The sequence below is a fragment of the Rhinopithecus roxellana genome, chromosome 10 (genome assembly GCF_007565055.1).
Source record: "Rhinopithecus roxellana isolate Shanxi Qingling chromosome 10, ASM756505v1, whole genome shotgun sequence".
NCBI classification, from domain to species: Eukaryota; Metazoa; Chordata; class Mammalia; order Primates; family Cercopithecidae; genus Rhinopithecus; species Rhinopithecus roxellana.
Window position 1 is genome coordinate 42,157,685 of NC_044558.1, and position 22,669 is coordinate 42,180,353.

A 22,669-nucleotide genomic window follows, 5' to 3' on the forward strand; every position below is an offset into this window, starting at 1 on the left:
CCACTGCACTCCAGCCTGGGTGACAAGTAAGACACCGTCTCAAAAAAAAAAAAAAAAAAAAAAAAAAAAAAATCATATTCTACATTAAGTTCAGTAAATTTATCTAAGATAATATTTCATTAATCAGAAATTATTAACTATTATTTTCACAAAACAATAATGAATGCAATAGTAATTCTGAGTTCACAGAAAATCCTGAAGACATGACTCAAAGAAAATAAAAACTGGCATTACCAGGTAGTTTTTTTTTGTCTAAATGTGTTCACTAAACATCAAAATGCAAATAACTGATTTAATTATCCAACATTCTGGATTGCCTGCAACATTCTTCCTAAGATTCAACTGTAGATATTACTGATCCAAATTATGAACAACGGTTATTCTAAAAAATCACTGAGGAAACTAAAAAGCATAACAAAATGATAAATTTATGTATTAAAAAGAAAATTCTTGTTTACTTGGTGCTGAGATTTATTGAGAACATACTCCATCATCCCAAGAACTGTGTTGGTCAGAAAAGAAAATCTAAGAAATGACACCTTCCATTAACACTACTGTAATACAGTATTCAATATTCGACATCCATAAATAATATACTGAGTGTCTAATATGTGTTAAGCACTATTCTAGGCAGTGGGAATATAAAGCAGTGAACAAAATACCCTGTCCTCAGAATTTATAATCCAGAGTGAAGGGCATAGAGGGGGAAACAAAGTCAATATAAAGTGTCAGGTGTGATAATTAGTACGGAGGGGAAAAAACCAAACGAGATAAAAACTTAAGATGGTTTTGTACGGGGTGGTTATGAAGGGCTTCTATTAAGGTGAATCTATATAGCTCAGTACACAGAGTCCTGTCAATGGATTGGTATTAAATTTTGTTTTTAACAAAAGACTACCATTAGGCTTTGTCCCGTTGAGCATTTAAAAAAATCATCTTTGGGCCGGGCGCGGTGGCTCATGCCTGTAATCCCAGCACTCTGGGAGGCTGAGGCAGGCAGATCACGAGGTCAAGGAGATGGAGACCATCCTGACTAACATGGTGAAACCCCGTCTCTACTAAAAATACAAAAATTAGCCGGGTGTGGTGGCGGGCACCTGTAATACCAGCTACTCAGGAGCCTGAGGCAGGAGAATTGCTTGAACCCAGGAGGCAGAGGTTGCAGTGAGCCGAGACTGCGCCACTGCACTCCAGCCTGGCAACAGAGCAAGACTCAGTATCAAAAAAAAAAAAAAAAAAAAAAAAAAAAAAAAAAAATTCTTTGGTGGGGTGACATGCTAATTAGTTAAATTTGGATTTGGGAGTCAGAGATTTATCCAGCCCCTTCCTCTGCAAAAAGGGGCATAAATGGGATTTCTGGAGAAGTCTAAATGTAGTTGGTTTAATGAGGTGCTGTTTTTCAATATGTACAAAATGCCCTTTGGTGATTTCCCGTGCCAGCTCTTTAGAGGAGGACATTTCTCTCTTTTCCTCAACTGTGCAACAAGAACAACACAGAATCAGGACAGCATATTTCAAGATGCAGTTCTTAGGAGGTGTCAAGGAAATGTCTCTGAAGCATTCTTGCACTAACTCAGCCCACAGTGATTATTCTCCTTCATGACAAGTTATACCAAATACTTTAGGACTTGATTATGCATTACCTTGTACTATTTTCTAAGGAGACAACAAGCTGTAGTAAGTAACATTAACTTTGAATTTAAGAAGCTCTATTTAAAAAGTTGTTTATCTTGAGATAAATCACTTAATTCTCGGTTTCCAGATTCCTTGTCTATAAAAAGACGGAATGAGGGAAGGGGGAAATATTGAACACTCAGATGCCTTACATCAGCCAGCTAACCATGTCAATGCCTGAAGCAGTAAGGTCTTATTAGGTAATAACGTGGACTGTGGTCAAGTAGAGAGTGAATGCTTTATAAGTAAAGTCATTTGAATTCTAAAAATTATGAATATTGCATAAACCAACAAAATCAATTTGAGAGATAAGAGATCTGAACCCTGGTCTAGCAGTTTTTGACTTCTAGACTAGATCCCTAAAGTCCCTTTCAATTATAAAATGTTTTGTTACAATAATGTTACATGCACCAGACTTTGAAGAATTAAACATAAATGGAATTTTAAAAGCATCTTAGGTTGGGCATGGTGACTCATGTCTGTAATTCCAGCACTTTGCGGGGCCGAGGTGGGCAGATCACTTTAAGTCAGGAGTTCGACACTAGCTGGCCAACATGGTGAAACCTCGCCTATACTAAAAAATACAAAAATTTGCTGGGCATGATGGTGCACGCCTGTAATCCCAGGTGCTCAGGAGGCTGAGGCAGGAGAATCATTTGAACCTGGAAGGCCGAGGCTGCAGTGAGCCAAGATCGCGCCACTTACACTCCAGCTTAGGCGGACAGAGGAGACTCTGTCTCAAAAAATAAAAATAAAAAGTTGAGCAGTGATACTTAACTGAAGGAATAGCAGTTCTCTTTAGTGTATTAAGTGGCAGCTCAAACCACTGACATTACTATTATTATGTCTCAAAAAAAAGTTATATTCCTTAATTACTATAAAAAATATAAATTGCATTGGTAATAAAATGTAATGATAATCTAAATATTCCTTCTCTAACTTCATAATGGTGGTTTGGTATTATAGATATATTAGGGTCATTATCTTTCAAAAACAATACACATTTTAAAAAGGAGTGAAAATAAACATAAGACAACATCCTTACTCCTAAGGTATGCACAACTGGGAAAACCCATTAAGATTAGTGGGCATTCAACCAGGACAAGATGCAACCACATTTTCTTTTACCTTCTCACAAGCTAGTCCAAGATGCTTTATGCAATAAAAGCAATATAACTAAAAATTAGGGCACAGACATGACATCCTCTCTCAGGAAACACACTTCTCTTCAAATAATACCACAAATAAAGAGACTGCATAAGGGATTATACAAATTGGTTACAGAGATTAAGACTGGGAAGTAAAATATAAAAAGTAAAAACAAGTGACTACCAAGGAAAAAATCTATATACCAAATATACAAAAAATGTGGACTAGTGAGACAAGTGTCACCAGAATGTACTATAAAACATAAAAGCCAACAACAGATTACCTTTTTTTTTTTTTTTTTTGAGACGGAGTCTCGCTCTGTCCCCCAGGCTGAAGTGCAGTGGCCGGATCTCAGCTCACTGCAAGCTCCGCCTCCCGGGTTCACGCCATTCTCCTGCCTCAGCCTCCCGAGTAGCTGGGACTACAGGCGCCCGCCACTTCGCCCGGCTAGTTTTTGTATTTTTAGTAGAGATGGGGTTTCACTGTGTTAGCCAGGATGGTCTCGATCTCCTGACCTCGTGATCCGCCCATCTCGGCCTCCCAAAGTGCTGGGATTACAGGCTTGAGCCACCGCGCCCGGCCCAGATTACCTTTAAAGACTGCTTTAATCCTATCCAGGATAAAACACAGACCAATGGAATTTTAAAAACTTTAAATTTATATTAATCCAATTAACAAAATTTGCATCCAAGGTTACCTTAAAAACTTTGAATCCAAAATCTTGAAAAGCAAACAAATTAACTCATAAAAAAAATGGACCCATATTTAAGTAACATAAAGCAATTCTACATTTTAAGAAGATGAAACTAACTGACATTTTAAGAGACTTCCTTAACCGAGTGAGGCTAGTTCACAATTGGTAAATAAATTGTGGGGCTGGTTTGAGGCCCAAACTCAGTTTTTCCTTATACACTTAAAAGTAGATACTACATCATCTTTGGAGCTCAAGGTGGTAAAACATGAAATCTGGAAATAAGGAGACCAAAACTAGCTACGTAATTTACCAGGGGGTGGTCATTTATTTCTAGGCTGGCGTCTTTTATTTATTTTTTTTGAGACGGAGTTTTACTCTTGTTGCCCAGGCTGGAGTGCAGTCACTGATGTGATCTCAGCTCACTGCAACCTCAGCCTCCCTGGTTCAACTGATTCTCCTCTCTCAGCCTCCCAAGCAGGTGGGATTACAGGCACATGCCACACCTGGCTAATTTTATATTTTTAGTAGAGGTGGGGTTTCACCATGTTGGCCAGGCTGATCTTGAACTCTTGACCTCAGGTGATCCACCCGCCTCAGCCTCCCAAAGTGCTGGGATTACCGGCGTAAGCCACTGCACGTGGCCTCTAGGCTGGTGTCTTAATCTGTGAAATACGGACAATAATAATACTGACTGTACAGAGTTGAGGGACAGATTAAGAATGTACACTGTTGATAAAAGCATTAAATGTTAGTTATTACCATCATCAAGCAACTGCAGGGTAGTCCTTATGTTGGTGTCCACTATCCGGTCTATAAATGTTTGCTGAATAAACATTAATAATTCATTTCCAGCAAATGACAGAAGTATAGACTTTTAAAAGATGAGTAATGTTATCTTTTTATAGGTAAATTGCAATTTAAGTTCATATCAATTATTGATAGATGCCATGAATCCCAACTGAAGATGAAATACACAAATCTTGGCATTAAAAAAAGTAGGGACAGGCCGGGTGTGGTGGCTCACGCCTGGAATCTCAACACTTTGGGAGGCTAAGGTGGGTGGATCACCTGAGGTTAGGAGTTCCAGACGAGCCTGGCCAACATGGTGAAACTCTATCTCTACTAAAAATACAAAAATTAGCTGGGCGTGATGGCATACACCTGTAATCCCAGCTACTCAGGAGGCTGAGGCAGGAGAATTGCTTGAACAGAGACTCTGTCTCAAAAAAAAAAAAAAAAAAAAAAAAAGGTAGGGATAGGCATGGTGGCTCACACCTGTACAACTCCAGCATTTTGGGAGGCTGAGGTGGGAAGACTGCTCAAGACTAGTCTGGGCAACACAGCAAAACCACACTTCTATAAAAAATTTATAAAGTAGCTGGGTGTGGTGGTACGTGCGCCTAGAGTCCCAGCTGCTCAAAAGAATGAGGTGGGAGGATCACTTAAGCCCACGAATTGGAGGTTACAGTGAGCTATGATTGCATTACTGCACTCTAGCATGGGTGACGCAAGACCTTGTTTCTAAAACAAACAACAAAAAAATAGTTCTTATACTTGCCTTCTAGGAATTACAGTCCAGTAGAAATGCCCTGCAGCAGAAACGCTAGTGTTAAAACCAACTTCCGGGTTCCAGAGACAACTGCTCTTAACTTTATAACCTAATTTATTTAAATCTCATTAATAAATGAAAAAGTAGCTTATAAGAATCAAATCCTTGAAAAGCAATAAGCAACATTTAAAAAGCATGATTTCTTTCCCTTAAAATATGACAAAAAATAGCTGAGTGCAGTGGCTTATGCCTGTAATCCCAGGACTGTGGAAGGCCGAGGCGGGCAGATCACCTGAGGTCAGGAGTTTGAGACTTGCCTGGCCAACATGGTGAAGCCCCAACTCTACTAAAAATATAAAACAGACAAACAAACAATTACCCGGGCGTGGTGGCGGGCGCTTGTAGTCCCAGCTACTCAGGAGGCTGAAGCAGGAGAATCACTTGAACCTGGGAGGCAGAATTTGCAGTAAGTAGAGATTGCGCCACTGCACTCAAGCCTGAGCAACAGAGCAAGACTTGGTATTAAAAAAAAAAAAAAAAAAATCTCTGCATGGGTATAACCAAAACGGAAATTTTGCAAAACACTGGTGACAAGCGGTTCTCCAATCTCAAGCTGTTTAGCTACTGCACTCACCCTCCCAACGCCAGTTTGAAATTCTGTGATCCTAAATTATAAAAAGAGGCCTAAGTAGGCCAGGCACACTGGCTCATGCTTGTAATCCCAGCACTTTGGGAGGCCGAGGTGGGTGGACTGCTTGAGGTCAGGAATTCGAGATCAGCCTGGCCAATGTGGTGAAACCCCATCTCTACTAAAATACAAAAATTAGCCAGGTGAGGTGGTGAGCCCCTGTAATCCCAGCTATTAGGAAGGCTGAGGCAGGTGAATTGCTTGTACTCAGGAGGCGGAGGCTGCAGTGAGCCAAGATTGCACCATTGCACTCCAGCCTGGGTGACAGAGTGAGACTCTCAGGAAAAAAAAAAAAAAAAAAGGCCTTAAGTACTGGTTCCTGAAGTTAGGTAACATTACTTCTCTCGCTGCACTTTCTGGAAGAGAAGATACTTGATTTCTCCTTTCCACCTCCAACTCCAAAAGCAACATTTTAATAGCTAAAGAGGATAACTGTGTTCTCTTCTCATTCCCAAATAAAATCAACTAATTCAACTGTCAGATGGACCTGTTATGAATCTGTTGAACACAATGACAGACTTTAAAATTTCTTTTTGAAGGAAAAAATAACGGGCCCAAACACTACCTCTCCTACCCTCTTTTAAAAATAAAACTTCTAACAAGGAACTATAAAATAAATAGAAAGCTGCTAAAATGAAGACTGCTTATCATATTTACTTTGAGTTGTCTGCCTCTCTCATAATGAGGACACATGGAAAATGTTTCCAATCTTACTCATTCTGCCAAGAAAGATCTCCTGTGAACAAGAGTTCTAAATCTAGAAAGTGCAAAATTTGTAGATTATCAGACTGTATATAGCATTTTCTCTATTCTGACCATATTTATAATACCTCAAGTAGGAAAAAATTCCCTTGCCCTTTCCATGGATTAACACTGCTAGTAAATCAAGTTTTTTCCATTAATTACACCAACTTTCTCACTGAAATATTCAACAACATATAATTTGACATGCAACGTAAGGTTAACTTTTACAGTTTTATTTCTTTTTTTTTTTTTTTTTTTTGAGACAGAGTCTTGCTCAGTCGCCCAGGCTGGAGTGCGGTGGCTCGATCTCAGCTCACTGCAAGCTCCGCTCCCAGGTTCACGCCATTCTCCTGCCTCAGCCTCCCAAGTAGCTGGGACTACAGGTGCCCACCACTATGCCCAGCTAATTTTTTTTGTATTTTTAGTAGAGACGGGGTTTCACCGTGTTAGCCAGAATGGTCTCGATCTCCTGATCTCGTGATCCGCCCGTCTCGGCCTCCCAAAGTGCTGGGATTACAGGCGTGAGCCACCGCGCCAGGCCTTACAGTTTTATTTCTATAGTTACCTTTTCAGTTCAGTATTTGGTCATGTATGGTAGAATATAAACAATTTATCAATAATCTGACAAATGCAGAAGAACCAGTTTAATAGATTTCTCACCTGACACAATAGATAAGCAAAATAGTTAAGTGATTTTTAAAAAAAGGAGAGACCAATTTCAAAAACAGGTAAAAAAATAATAATGTAGGCTCAAGATCACCTTATTAGTTTCTATCAGATCTTTCCAAATAGGCGTATTTATACAGAACTCCTCCCTGCTCCCAATTCTCTAGAGGTGACTAAAAAAAAGTCATTCTTTTCCTGTCATCTGAACTAGCAGTAAAATCTATAGGGACACATACTGACTCAGTATAGGCTTTAGATCCCGTTGTCTGGGTTGGAATCAGTTCTACTAAGTATTAGTTGAGTGGCTTTGGTTATGTTATTTTAAACTCTGTCTCATTTCCTCATTTGAAAATGGAAATACGAGTATCTACTTCTTACGGTTTTTAAAGACTCAAATGAAATAACTTACCCTATGCAAAATGTGTAGCACAATGAGTAACACATAGGAAGTAGTTGGTAAATGTTAATTTGCTATTTTTAAAAATTACATCTATCTAGGTGTTTACAGTGCTTAAGACACCTAAAGGACTTCAATAGCATACTATTTTAATAGGTAACTGTATACCTGGGAGTTGTCATGGATTCTTCTCTCCATTATCAAGTCTGATTCATTCCACCTTGGAATTTATGGAATCAATTCCATTCTCTCTACTCCACTACCTTACAGTGGGCCTTATTACTTCTTACACAGGAAAAGGAGGATACAAGAGGCAACGAGAAAACATTAATTTGCTGTACACTTCAATTTCAAAGACCAGATTAGAGATGTTTAGGTTTTTTGAGACAGAGTCTTACTCTGTTGCCCAGGCTGGAGTGCAGTGGCATGATCTCAGCTCACTACAACCTCCACCTCCCAAGTTCAAGTGATTCTCCTGCCTCAGCCTCCTCAGTAGATGGGACTACGGGCACACACCACCATGCCTGGCTAATTTTCCTATTTTTTTAGTAGAGACGAGGTTTCACCATATTGGGCAGGCTGGTCTCGAACTCCTGACCTCGTGATCCGCCTGCCTCAGCCTCCCAAAGTGCTGGGATCACAGCTGTGAGCCATCGCACCAGGATGAGATATTAGTTTTAACTGTAACAAAGAGGTTGTGTGGCCCAGAAATCAGAGGAAAAACAAATGTGACAACTACATATTAAGGCCCAGAAGACACTCTGTTTTATAAATTAAAATGTTCAGTATTTGCACTGTGTTAGCTCACAATCAAGCAGGGTCTACAGAATAAAGTGCTTGCTGTGGATGCACAGAAGAGAACAATTATCTACCTATAAAGAACTATCAGGCAAGGCTTCCTAAGTGGATATTTAAACCAGACCAGTGGATATATAAATCATTAGGGAATAGGGGAGTTCACTTCGAAAGTGAGGGCACTCTGGGGAATGGGATGAGTATGACTGAAGTCATCAAGTCATGAGTGGTGGGGGGGTTTGGTGGAGGTATGGGGGAATTTATTCTGTGATAATAAATCTCAACTTGGTTTTAAGGTTTTAGATGTAAGGTGTCACCCCAATGAACTTTGATGATGTTTTTCCCAGCTTATGAGAAATAGAAATATGAATAGAAAAAAATACTGCACAAAACTGAAAAACTTTCTAACTTAGTGAGCTTCTCACAATAAAACACACAGTGAGTAGTTTGTATTGTACAATACCATAACATATAAAAACCACTTGCCAGCTGGGCATGACAGATCACATCTACAGGCCCAGTTACTTGAGTCTTGCTTGAGTGGGATGACTGCTTGAGGCCAGGAGTTCCAAACCAGCCTAGACAACATAGTGAGACATCATCTCTAAAAAAATCATTAGCCCACACAGTGCCTATCATCTCTGGACTTGCTCCCATTTCCTCTTTATCTGAAGCCTTTGGTAAAAAGGAGAGTTACGTATCTTACATCCTATTTTTAATTTCTCTAGCAATAAATACCACTGTTGTGGTCAAACCACTGCCACCATTTACTCCATATTCTTTTAGGTTCTACTCTAAAAAAAACAATGTCTACTAAACATAAACCGAAACTACCGAAGAGTCCCTCTATGAAAAGGACATCATTCTTTCTCAACTTTAGTCAAAATTTTCCCACATTTTGGTCTTTTTTATCATCTGAATCTGATCTTTACATTTCTACATATGAATATAATCTTCCAAACATTTGCTTAAAAGGCACAAGTAATTTTTCTGTTAATCAAAAAAAAAAAAAAAAAAATTTTGTTTGGCTGGGCATAGCGGCTCAGACCTGTAATCCTAACACATTGGGAGACTGAGGCAGGAGGATCATTTGAGGCCAGGAATTCAAGACCAGCCTGGCCAACATGGCAAAACCCTGTCTCTAATAAAAATGCAAAAATTAGTCAGGCATGGTCTCACACACCCTGCAGTCCCAGCTCCTCATGAGACTAAGGCCCAAGAATTGAACTTGGGAGGCAGAGGTTGCAGTGAGTCAAGACTGCAGCTGCACTCCAGCCTGGGTGACAACCAAACTGTCTGAAAAAACAAAACAAAATCCAAAACCCAAAAAACTCACAAGTTTTCTTCATGTTCATTTTATGTGTTTATTTTTTAAAAAGAAAAAAAAAAAAAAAAAAAAACCCCGCAGTAAAGCACTGATATGCAAAAAAGATGGCTACATCATAAAGTGCAATCAGGGTGACCAATGGTCCAGGTTTAAGCACTGAAAGTCTCATGTCTGAGGAAACTCTCCATCCTGGGCAAACCAGAATGGTTGGCCATTTTAGGTGGAATACGTTCTGACAGGAATTTGCTTCTTATTTCATATTCTTAAAGATGGACGAAACATACCTGCTCTCAAAAAGCTTACAATTTTGTAGGAAAAAATGGAGACACAAAAATATGAAAAATATCATGAGATGTACAAAATACTATGGGAGTTCAGAAGGAGAGATTAGGAGATTTATGAAGAAGGTGGCAAAAAAAAAAAAAAAAAGTTACAATATTTCAATAGGAAAGAACATACCAGGGATAAGAAAAGTGAGAGCAAAGGCACAAAAGACAGCATCACATGGGAACATTAGACTATAGTGGAAAAAGCAGTCTGACTTGCTCACAGGGCACAAAGGAATAGGAAAATAAAAATAGGAGTCTTCAGTTAAGATTAAGGAGATCTCTGAGTATCAGTGAAGAGCTCTGACTCATTTAATAAGCAACAACAGACATTTTGAAGATAAACATGAATACTAAGAAAACTAAAGATACTTTTAAATTAACGAAAGAAGTTCTAACAGTAGAAAGCTGAACAATGTATCTAGGCATGGTAAGCATTTCATTAAAATATGAGTAATATGTGATATATTTTTAAAATGTATAAGGTTGATTTGCAACAAAAACATATATTAAAATGGTGAAAAACAAAAAATGAGGTCAGAAATAGCATACCAAATGAAGAAAATGCAAGAAATTGACATAAGGGATAGTTAAGAAACTGGTAATTCCAGCTTTATTCAGTATTATATGGACATTAAGTATCTGCTATGTGCAGCCAGTGTAGGTATCATATGCAAACATTTTTGGTTCCCTGTTTTTATAACAGGATATTAATTTTGATACCACGGCATCTAATATCTAAGACACGCTGAAGTTACACTTAGTTATACCACTATCACAGAATATAGCACTTGCGGTATTTGCCTATGAACTCACATGTATTAACAAATAAACAGATGCATGGGGCAGGCCCCACTTTTCCCTCAAAAAAGTACTTCGAATCTGCAAAGTGCATGAAAAAAACCATATTCAGGCTGGATGCAGTGGTTGACACGTGCAATCCTTGGGCAACAAGGCGAAACCCCACTCCTACAAAAAATACACAAAATTAGGTAGGCGTGGTGGCATATGTCTATAGTTTCAGCTACCCGGGAGGATGGGAGGTCAAAGGATCACCTGAGCCTGGGGAGGCTGAGGTTGCAGTGAGCTGTGATAGCGCCACTTCACTCCAGCCTGGGTAACAGAGACCCTGTCTCAAATAAACAAACAAACAAACAAAAAAAAACACCCCAAAACCAAAAAAAGCAAAAGGCCCCAAAACCATACTCAGTTAAGGGTTAAATACCTCACTGACCCGGGGCCTACATGTAATGATTATTGCTATATAATCAAAACTTAACACAGTGCCCAGAATATGGAAGACATCTAATTATTTGTTGAATTAATTAAAACCAGTTTCTTGCCCTAGGAGAGGTCGGCAAACTAGAACTCCCAGGCCAAATCCCATTTGCTCCCTGTTTTTTTTTTTTTTTTCAGTAAATAAAATTTTGTTGGAACACAGTTACACTCATAAAGTTGTAATGGAACATAGTTCATTTGTTGTGTCTTGTCCATGGTTGGCTTCAGGCTACAATAGCAGAGGTGAATGGCTATGATAAGAGATTGTATGGTTAACAAGACTTAAAATAGTTATCTGGTCCTTTACAGAAAAAGTTTGCCAACACTTTCACTATAGGCAAGAGCCTGGAAGAGACGAGGATAGACCCTGCCCATTAACTCAGAGGTGGCAAATGGGTTTTAGCTTAGTCATCAACTCAAAATGTTAATAGCTACCTGTAGCTAAGTGCAGTGTTGAGAATGATTTTTGAGATCAACTAACACTCAAAGGGAAAAAGAACCTAGTTCTCAATTACCAATGGCTACTGTGGTTTAAGTGAAGGAGAGAAACGGTTGTCTTAATGATTCCAAAAATATGTGAAAATTTCTGCTGTATTTTAAATATCTAGCACTGTTGTCTGATGGTTTTACAAAAATGAATTAATTAGCTGCAAAAGATATGCCAAACAATCCCCTCAAAACAAATCAAAACACCTATAAAGAATTACTGAGGGCCGGGCGCGGTGGCTCAAGCCTGTAATCCCAGCACTTTGGGAGGCCGAGACGGGCGGATCACGAGGTCAGGAGATCGAGACCATCCTGGCTAACACGGTGAAACCCCGTCTCTACTAAAAAAAATACAAAAAACTAGCCGGGCGAGGTGGCGGGCGCCTGTAGTCCCAGCTACTCGGGAGGCTGAGCCAGGAGAATGGCGTGAACCCGGGAGGCGGAGCTTGCAGTGAGCTGAGATCCGGCCACTGCACTCCAGTCCCGGGGACAGAGCGAGACTCCTTCTCAAAAAAAAAAAAAAAAAAAAAAAAAAAAAAAAAAAAGAATTACTGAGAATGATCATGCTGAATGCTGAAGTCTATCTACCAAAACCAGTGATTTCTGGCACAGATAGCTATCATTTTTATAACATTCATTCAACATCTCTATGTGACAGGTACATTATTCACTTATTTAACAGATTAAGATCACTCATGAGGATAAAATAGTATGTATAAAGGGAAACTACAACAAGAAGGTTTAAGTCCCCAGTATACGTAAAAACTTTAAGATTTAAAGATAAATTGAAAAGGACAGCTTGGTAAAACATATTTTACATTTAAAATGAAAATCTAATCTGTCAATTTCGTGCATTTAGATTCTCCAAGTGGTTAAAATACACATGGTCTAACATCAAAGTATTCACGCCACTGGGGTTCTGAAGTTTCTCTTCAGATTATTTCAGAAAAATCTATTGTTAACCAATAAATATATTACTAATCTGGAACAATTACATGTCTGTATGGTGCTTTTAAAGCACTTACCATGTCCTTTCACACATTAAATTTCATTCAATCTTCAGAGCAACAATGAAGATAAGGTATTGTCTTTAGATAAAGGATTTGGATGGGGACAGGGGCTCACGCCTGTAATCCTAGCACTTTGGGGACTGGAGTAGGTAGATGGCTTGAGCTCAGGAGTTTGATACCAGACTGGGAAACATTGTGAACCTCTGCCTCTACAAAAAATACAAAAAATTACCTGGGCATGGTGGTGCACGCCTGTGGCCCCAGCTACTCGGGGGGGCTGAGGTGAGAGGATCACCTGAGCCCACGGAGACTGAGGCTGCAGTGAGTCGTGACTGCACCACTACACTCCAGCCTGGGCAACAGAGTGAGACTTGTCGCAAAATAGATAGATAACCAAATAACTAAATAATGAACTAAATAAAAATAGATAAAGGATTTGAGATTCAGATTACTTACCTGAGGTTGCAGAACCACAAGACTGTAGATTTAGGATTAGAATACAGACTAGTGCTGTCCAACAGAGATTCCTGTGATAATGTTCTAGCTGGACTGCCCAGTATAGTAGCCACTAGCCACAGATGACTATTAAGCACTTGAAACGTGGTTAGTGTAACTGTAAAACTAAAATTTTGATTTTATTTAATTTCAATTAAAACTCTTTCTACACTTTTGGATTTCTGCTTATGAAACTACTGAACAAGGCATCCAGAGCTTCAATATTCATGAAAAGCTTGGATCTACCAAAAGTGTCATCATCAGGGCCTATTTATGGAAAAGCAGCTTGCCCCAGTCTCGTTGTACTTTTCTCTCACAACGATACCACTCATTTTCTTCACGTAAATACCCCTTTGAAAAGTTTTCGCTAAATTTTCTAAAGTCATGCATTGGACAAGGTTTCCTCTGTTGGAAGTTATACAAATCACATTTACATATAAAAATAAGTCATTAAAAAAATCAAGCAACTTACAAAATTACTGTGGAAACTAGAGAATGAAGGTGGAAGCTACCAGAGCCACAAACACCCAAAACCATATTACAAAATTGGCCAGGTGAGGAAACTGCTGTCACATCACTAACAGTAGATGCTTCAATTTATATCAGTTGTTTCTGCAGCAGAAAACTGATTTGTGGTGTACATCAACCAAGAGGAAAAGAGAAATCCATCAGAAATGTATCATCTCTTCCACCTCAAGTTAAAGTACGTGTAATTTTGTGGGGCCTATGTCAAGTACTTGTGCCCTAGCTGCAAGGGAGGCCTGTAAAAGCTAGCATCTGGCATCTTCATTTTCTTCTTTTTAAGAGACAGGGTCTCATTCTGTTACCCAGGCTGGAGTTCAGAGGCGCAATCATAGCTCACTACAGCCTCAACTTCTGGGCTCAAGCGATCTATCCACCTCAATATCCTAAGTAGCTGAACTATAGGTGTGTGCCACATGCCCGATTAATTTTTTAAAACATTTTTTGCAGAGACAGGGTCTTGCTATGTTGCCCAGGCTGGTCTCAAACTCCTGGCCTCAAGTGATCCTCCTGCCTTGGTCTCCCAAAGTGTTGGGATTTCAGGAATGAGTCACCACTGTCTGGCCCATTTTCATATTCTATAAAGCAAGACTATCTACCAAAACTTAGGTCTGTTTTTTCAGTATACTGGGGAGTCTCTCTAAAGATAAATTAACGTACCCTGTACATCCATCTATATGATAAAAGATGCTTTTAGTCAGGTATTATGTTTCTGTTAGATGTAGTCTGGCTGGTATGGGTCATATTCCAGCATGATGTGAAGTAAGGAGCTATGCACGGGGTATCTCGAAAAGTGCATAAAACAAAGTCACTGCTGGGAATAACGAGAGGGGAAGTTTCAAGGTCAGGTCAAATTTAAATGTGAAGGCCCAGAAGCTCGGGAGAGCTAATCAATTTTAAAGTAGTGGTTGGCTACCAAATCATTTACACTTCTAACACTATTATTAGTAAAATCTCTCATTCTAGTAGGGATTGGGTGTATGTGTGTGTTTTAAAAAACACCCTGCTGCAGCCTATTAAGCCAACTGAGTTCCTTTCCTCATGGGGGCCCAGTGTGCAATGCTGCAAAGAGCAACTTCCTTGGTAGTGTATGCAGCCTGTCTGTTGTATGGATTGCTTTAAGGGACCTTGGAGACCCTCCTTTCAGATGGATGTTCATGTGTCTAACCTTGCAGTACCCCAATGTAGGCTCCAAATAGGCATGTGAGGTACCTTTGGAAAGCCCCAGGGCACCGTGGCCAGGGTTCACATTGGCCAAGTTATCATGTACATCCGTACCAAGCTGCAGAACAAGGAGCATGTGATCCTTGAACCTGGGCAGGGCCAAGTTCAAGTTTCCTGGCTGCCAGAAGATCCACATCTCAAAGAAGTGGGGCTTCACCAAGTTCAATGCCAATGATTCTGAAGACATGGTGGCTGAAAAGCGGCTCATGGCAGATGGCTGTGGGGTCAAGTACACTCCCAATTGTGGCCCTCTGGACAAGTGGCAGGCCCTGCACTCATGAGGGCTTCCACTGTGCTGCCACCTCTTAATACTTACCAATACATTCTACTTCCTGTCCACCTAAAAAACAAAGAACAACAACAACAAAAAACACCCTGGAAAATTCTGATACTACCCTCCCTCTTCCTGAAGACCTTTACCCCTAGCCCAAAAATATTAGGGGCTGTCTACTAGGGCCATTTTATTCATCTTTTTGCCTGTAAACTTGCCCAATTCAGTACAGAAAAGGGTGTCTGCTATTCCTCAGATCTCCAGATATCAGATTATTTAGTAATTTAAATAAGCTACTCAAAATGCCTTAACTTCCACAAGTCACAGATTAAAAATGAGACACTACCTCCAAAGGGATGACTTGAGACTGGGGGGAAAAAGGTTATCCAAGATGGTTCTCTATGTGCAAAATTTAAAGATACCGCCAAAAACGCCCCATAATATTTGCTAAACAGGTTGCAAAGTAACTACAACCACCACAGAAATATCCCCATTAGGGAAAATATCTACTTTCATGTATTTCAAGCAAATACTATACTACATGCAGTTTATAAGCTGTTGGGGTAGAGGTACAAGAAATCAGAAGTGATAAACTTTAGAGTTAGTAGATAACGGTAAGAACTCCAGAACAAAGCATACCTGCTTTCATGAATGGAAGAATGCCATAAATATTTTCTCAATGTAAATGCTTAAGTGGGGTGGTGCTTTTGCAAACCACCACCCTCTACAAGAATGGGTGAAACTTTTTTAAAACATGATTTTACAGTCTGTTTCAACACAAGGTCGAATTCAGAAATAAACAGAATTAATTAGTCTTTCATGAGAGGAGAAACAAATGGCTCAGAAAAACATTTTATTTCATTTTACTGTTGACCTCATAACCAGGATCAGATGACAAGCTTAATATGACCACTCCTGAATACACCTGAAACTTTTCTTTTTTTTGAGACGGAGTCTTGCTCTATTGCCAGGCTGGAGTGCAGTGGTGCTATCTTGGCTCACTGCAACGTCCGCCTCCCGGATTCAAGCAATTCTCCTGCCTCAGCCTCCCAAGTAGCTGGGACTACAGGTGCACGCCACCACGCCCGGCTAGTTTTTGTATTTTTAGTAGAGACGGGGGTTTCACCATGTTGGCCAGGATGGTCTCGATCTCTTGACCTCATAATCCACCCACCTCGGCCTCCCAAAGTGTTGGGATTACAGGCATGAGCCACCAAGCCCGGCCTCATCTGAAACTTTTTAGAAGAATGCCTTGATTTTAGATTGTGGGTTCATAATCTGCGTGACATTATTACACATTCAAAATGAAACTTCAGGACCAGAATATTCCTAATGGAAAATTCCCCAGTAAACCTGCCAGAAGTTCAGAGGAGAAAAATTAACCAAATAACAAAACATAGTGGAAGCATAGGTACTTCCTATAATTTTCTCTAATAATTATTTTAGTATCTCAACCTAAGCATTTATACTACCTGCTTATGCACACACTGGTTTATGCAGCTAATTGTGTTATAAAGTTGTTTTTGACTAATTTAACAGTTCTTCCTTTTACAATCTACCCTCTTCAGTTTATTCAAAGATCCATTAAGTATTCCGTAAAATAAAGACCACTTAGAAAAATGAAAGGCACACCACACTGCGCTGGAAGAAATAAATAATGCTTACATTGGGCTTTCACATACGAATAAACACTTAATTACTTACTTGCATAATTATTAGGCCAGTAAGCACTTAAAAAAAAAGTAGCTCCAAAAAATGCCTATCTTGGCAATTCTGCAAGTGTAAGATGGTACAAAAAAATCAAACGCATTAATGTGTGCATCGTTGAACATTAGTATATACACCAAACAAATGGATAAAGGCAATGAGAACCAAAGTCTGGGTGGTTAATTACACTGTTAAAATAACCAGAGCATCTGAAGAAAACATGGAAAGGGGGCAGTCACTTCCTTTAATCAATTCCGAGTTTCTAAGCAGCCTCTTCCGAGATTTACTTCAATCCTTGTCACTACCAAATGGTTCCATTGAGGAGCTTTTGTTGTTGTTATTTGAGACGGAGTCTCGCTCTGTCGCCCAGGTTGGAGTGCAGTGGCATGATCTCAGCTTACTGCAACTTCTGCCTCCCAGGTTCCAGTGATTCTCCTGCCACAGCCTCCCGAGTAGCTGGCACTATAGGCGCACCCCACCATGCTCTGCTAATTTTTTTATTTTTAGTAAAGACCAGGCTTCACCATGTTGGCCAGGCTGGTCTCGAACTCCTGGCCTCAAGTGATCCGCCCACCTTGACCTCCCAAAGTGCTGGGATTACAGGCGTCAGCCACTGCGTTTGGTCCAAGGATTTTAAAATGAGAATTACATTAGTCCTGTTTGTAATATTCCTATTCTAATCTTCTATCGTATTCTTACAATTAAATGTATCAAATAATTCTTAAAAACATCTATTTGGAGACAAACTGCCTAATATCTTATAAGACTAAAAAAATCACCAAGATGAAACTGTGGTTAAGATATGAGCTCTCAATATTTAAACATTTTAAAAAACTGTTAGTGTTTGTCAGGCACCAACCTGAACTATTTCCAAAGATTTAACTGGATTCTGCAATTATGGAATTAGGTGATTCTCCTATACCCTAAAGACTCATCACCCTCAGCAGTGCATTCCATCCTGAGTCACGGTCAAACAGAATTCCTTGGCAGAGAGGGTTTGGAAAGCTAATTGCTTCAAAGAAACATTTTCAGATCCTGGTATCTTCTCCAAACAGTAATAAATAAAGCCTTTTTTAACTCATTTGAAACCAATTTCTTTTCTTTTTTTTTCTTCCTGAGATGGAGTCTCACTCTGTTGCCCAGGCGGGAATGCAATGGCGTGATCTCGGCTCACTGCAACCTCCACCTCCTGGGTTCAAGCGATTCTCCCACCTCAGCCTCCCGAGTAGCTGGGACTACCAGCAAGCACCACCACGCCCAGCTAAGTTTTTGTATTTTTAGTAGAGACGGGGTTTCACCGTGTTAGCCAGGATGGTCTCGATCTCCTGACCTCGTGATCTACCCACCTAGGCCTTGCAAAGTGCTGGGATTACAGGCATGAGCCACTGCACCCAACCTGAAACCAATTTCATATAGAACTTCTGAAATCCTAAAGTCTCTGAAAACTCAAAAGTTCTACAACTATTTTGGTGGCAAATCCTGACCTGATATATAATGGCAAAACTTCATCTGAGCACTGATGGGAGACTATTTTTACCTTTTATTTCTCTCACTTAATGTGACTATCCATGTTTCACATTAATATTGTGTTTGATTACTCTTACTAAAATCTAAAACAAAGCTTTCCTCAAAATTCTGAAATCCAAACCTGGCACCAAAGGTTATATAAAGGATTATGGCCCTATAATCAATTTTACAAACATCTACCGGAGCAAAACACTCTTGAATTTACTTCAATTTCTGTAGTGTTGCTCACTATAATTCACAGTTAATCTAAAACTCTTTTAATATGCAGATTCTACCTTATTTTTACTGTCTTTTCTAACTACTAGATCCTAACGGTTTCACTTCTTCCTTTGACTCTAATAAGCACTCATTTATATCACTCATTTGGATATTTTGAACTGCTAACAGCTTTATATTGGTTAACTTTTCACGTCTTTGCTAAAAACCTTTTGTGCAAAATTACTCAATTTAATCTTAACACATAGTAACTAAGAACAATTAGCTCTCAACAACATGCAATGAGATCAAATAGTCCTCAAGAGACAGATGACCTAAATAAAAAATGAGGAATTATAGTTGGACATAGATATAAAACTTTAAAAATTAGTTTAAGGCTGGGTGTGGCAGCTCACTCCTGTAAATCCCAGCATTTTGGGAGGCTGAGGCAGGAGGATCACTTGAGCCCAGTAGTTCCAGACTAGCCTGGGCAAGATTATGAGACCATGCCACTACCAAAAGAGTAAAGAAAAAAACAGTTTAAGGAGTAGCTTATGGGAACTGATATGGACAAACCATTACACACTTTACATATTTTTTTTAACTAAAATAATTATCTTGAGCACTAGGCAGTTATTGGGCTAACCATTTGAGATAGTGGTAGAAAAGTAACATGATCTTCCTGTCCTCCTGAAACTGTTTAGAGGGGACGAGAGGTAAACAAATGGATAAATATAATTATTGATTATGATAAGAACTACAGAGGTAATGAAGAGAAATGCTCCTTTATATAAGGTGATCAGGAAAAACTCTGTGACATCTGAACTGAGATCCACTGTTGAGACTGAGGCAGAATTGCAGAGAGCTGGCAAAAGATTGTCACAGAAAGAAGTACAGCTGGCTAGAGCTTAGTGAGTAAGAGGGATAAAGTTGTGAAGTAAGCAAGAACTGGATTATGCAGTACCTTGTAGGCCTTGATAAGGAACTGGTTCTTAAGGGTAAAATGGAACCAGAGGGTATTATTACACGATCTGATTTACATTTTTACATCTTTCTAAAGGTCACTTTGTATTCTGGGTAGAAAATAATGTGGGGAAGGACAAGAATGAAAACAAATTAGGAAGTTCCTGTGAGTCCAGACAAGAGATGACTGTGGCTTAAACAAGGTTGGTATCACAGAAACACAGGATTTGAAAGCCCAAAAGACCTTAACAGCCATTTAGTCAAACTTTCTCTACATAAAGATAAGGTCTTAAGAGAGGAGTTAACTTGTTCAAGGTTTCATGACCAGTGCCAAAGGCTAAACTGAAGCCTGTCACCCAGGTCAATGTTATTACTACTAAACCATGCTATTTAAGACAACAGGCTGGGCGCAGTGGCTCAAGCCTGTAATCCCAGCACTTTGGAAGGCCGAGATGGGCAGATCACGAGGTCAGGAGATCGAGACCATCCTGGCTAACACGGTGAAACCCCATCTCTACTAAAAAAAATTCAAAAAACTAGCCAGGTGAGGTGGCGGGCGCCTGTAGTCGCAGCTACTGGTGAGACTGAGGCAGGAGAATGGCATAAACCCAGGAGGCGGAGCTTGCAGTGAGCTGAGATCCAGCCACTGCACTCCAGCCCCGGCGACAGAGTGAGACTCCATCTCACACACACACAAAAAAATAAATAAGACATCAGAGTACAATAAAAGGTCTAACTACTTAAAACAAATACCTGAGTTCTCAGATTTAATTTCACACCCAATGGAATGAGCTAAAACATATGAGGATAATGAAATAAAGGTGTAATTTGAGCACCTGAAGGTCCAGAGAAAAGTACACAAGGGACTACTCGGGAGCAGAACTAGTGAAAGGCTCTCCAGTCAAACTGCTTAGTGATGAAATTTCAAGACTATAATCTCTAACTCAACTATAATGCCAGTTTATCCTCTACATAGGACCTTCTGATGGGTAAGATGTATCAACCACTAAAGCATCACAAGCGTTTTTCAATGTTGAGTTCATCATTCCTGTTGACCAGAACTGCGAAGTGAATTGCTTTTAACAGCAGTCTTGCACTTAACAAGAACCTCTTAATAACCATCCTCACTCTCTTTTCTGGTCTACTTCCTGCCCTTTCACCTCTTCATTGCCTATTATCACCATCATTAACCATCATCACTTGCATCTAAACAGAGAAATGTTATAAATGCTTTTTCTGTCCTTCAAAGCTTGCAAACCTAGTCTTACTTCTTTTTTGTTGAAGAATGATTAAGTTGAGAGCTCCTGGAAGAAAAAAACACAAGTATAAACAAGCTAAAATAGAAGGATTTAATGCAATATTTTCAACTAGCAACCACAACTCTATAAACAATAGTCAGTGACAGCCCTGTGACTAATTTGGATGTACTGGACATAAAATCTCAGTATGTTCCCTAATTCAGAACTGCTAGAACAGCTGATCAGTTAATTATTTAATATAGAGAGCACTAAAGCTTCCTGTTAAATTCCCTTGGTCTCTTTGGGATTAGCTCATGTAGGCAGGAATTCTATAATGCTTAATCCCCGAAGCTACCCTGAAGTTAGCATTTTCACATGTATTCCTTCCCTAAACCTTTTTCTTCCTCTGGTGTCAACTTTGTTCTTTGCAACACTGGTGGTGTTCAGACTGAATTAACTCTTTTCTTTCCATTTTAATCTCTCTAGGGAAATAACTGGCACTAAATTTCCAAGAAACTGTGCACAATACAAGCTGTAACTTAACCATCTTTCTTACCACTTTCCTAATCTGAACTAATTACTAAATCCAAACAGTCTAAAGATCCTTTAAAATTTGGAACCAGACCTGTGTGGTGGCTCACTCCTGTAATCCCAGCACTTTGGAGGACTGAGGTGGGAGAACTGATTGAGCCAAGGAGTTTGACACCAGCCTGGGCAACATGGCAAAACCCTGTCTCTACAAAAAATACAAAAGTTAGCCTGGTGTGGTGGCACGCGCCCGTAGTCCCAGCTACCTGGGAGGCTGAGGTGGATCAACTGAGCCCGGGAGGTCGAGGCTTCAGTTGAGTCGTGGTTGTGACACTGCACTCAAGCCTAGGTGACAGAGTGAGACCTTGTCTCAAAAAATAAAATAAAATAAAATAAAATTTGGACTTATCCCATGAGTTTATAAAAAGTTTAACAAAGATTGCTACAAATGTTTTTAAATTAACATAAAAAGAAGGCCTCCCAGTGGCTTTACTCAGCACTTTGGGAGGCCGAGGTGGGTGGATCACCTGAGGTCAGGAGTTCAGGAACAGCCTGGCCAGAGAGAAACCCTGTCTCTAAAACTAGAGAAATTAGCCAGGCATGGTGGTGGCGCCTGCAATCCCAGCCACTTGGGAGGCTGAGGCAAGAGAACTGCTTGAACCTGGGAGGAGGAGGTTACAGTGGGCTGAGATTGCACCACTGCATTCCACAATCCAGCCTGGGCGACAAGAGACTCAAGTCTCAAAAAGAAAAAAGAAAGAAAGAAAAAAACTTACGAAAAAATGAAAATATAGGGGAAATGTACCAGTTTTTTAAATTTAAATTCCCTAAAGTAAAAATATTTACAGTATGAATTGCAGAATTTCCATCTGGTTTTTATTGTACAGGAAGACTATATTCTGTAATATCAGTATGCAACTCAAAATACAAAAAATTAGCTGGGGGTAGTGGGAGGTGTCTAATCCCAGCTACTTGGGAGGCTGAGGCAGGAGAATCCCTTGAACCTGGGAGGTGGAGGTTGCAGTGAGCCGAGATGGCTCCCCTGCACTCCAGCCCGGGCAACAGAGTAAGACTGTCAGTTTTAAAAATTCTGACCCTCTACTGATTCAAAGGAAAAAAAATCTTTCTAAATTACTACTTAAATAATCAGTTGCTACTGTACCCTTGATTTGACCAACATTAGGAATAAATAGTCCAGTGTTAAGAAATACAGAAT

At 39.7% G+C, this 22,669-nt stretch overlaps 1 protein-coding gene and 1 non-coding gene across 3 annotated transcripts in view; one reads left to right on the top strand and one right to left on the bottom strand.

Moving 5' to 3' along the window:
• RAP1B (RAP1B, member of RAS oncogene family) overlaps positions 1-22,669 on the bottom strand; it is a 47,147-nt gene that overhangs the window by 20,047 nt on the left and 4,431 nt on the right. The gene's annotated exons all lie outside the window — the stretch shown is intronic.
• Positions 14,807-14,940, top strand: LOC115900178. The gene has a single exon (XR_004059848.1). It is a non-coding gene; the product is annotated as a small nucleolar RNA SNORA70 (small nucleolar RNA).